We start from the raw sequence: 853 nt of genomic DNA on the forward strand, positions 1-853 counted from the left end.
TGGGCACCGACTGCCAAAAGTGTCGGGATCACTGTGTGGCTATCTTGCATGGGAAGCTTGGCTGGGGTTTTGGTTAGGGTCTGGTGGGTTGGTTTGCCTAAGTTTATCGACCTGGCTAGGATAGGATTAGCCAATGGTCAGCCTGGCTCTGATACCAAGTTTGTGGGGACTGATTCTCCGGGTATTAATTTCCAGAAAATGGCCCTTGTGCTCACCAGCCCTAGGATAATTGTTAGCTGATGAGGCACCAACTTGATACAGAAATTCCAAGTAAAACACAAAATATGTAGTACAAGACCATTCTGGCCTATGAGTACAACATAACAACAATATGGTTCTAGTGGTTGATGGCGGAAGCGGTTTATGAATCATCAGTGTCCATGGAACTCCATTTCCCACAGGAACAGCTGACCAGGTTAACTCCTATCTTCGCGAGGCTGCTATCACCGTTGCTTACGTTCCGGGGCTGTCGCCACGGTCGCTCCTCTCCGCGCAAGAAAAATCTGGCCAAGACAATATCCAGGGACAAGCCAGTGAGTACTTTGAATGTACTCGCAAACATTATGAACACAGGTATAATATAACAATGATGTGCTGAAAATATTTTATGCTCATGACGTCAGTCACAAAAGATAAATAAAACTCCGATGCGTGCAAGCATGTTATTTATGAATATGCAATAACATGGTAGTATTAAAAATTATGAAATAAATAACAAGCATGCCACAGTCGGGCGTCTTAGCGACACCGCATAAAGGGCTTTAAAAGAAATGCCACAGTCGGGCGTCTTAGCGACACCACATAAAGGGTTTTAAAAGAAATGCCACAGTCGGGCATCTTAGCGACACCGCAT

This window comes from Triticum dicoccoides, chromosome 7B, assembly GCF_002162155.2.
Source record: "Triticum dicoccoides isolate Atlit2015 ecotype Zavitan chromosome 7B, WEW_v2.0, whole genome shotgun sequence".
NCBI lineage: Eukaryota > Viridiplantae > Streptophyta > Magnoliopsida > Poales > Poaceae > Triticum > Triticum dicoccoides.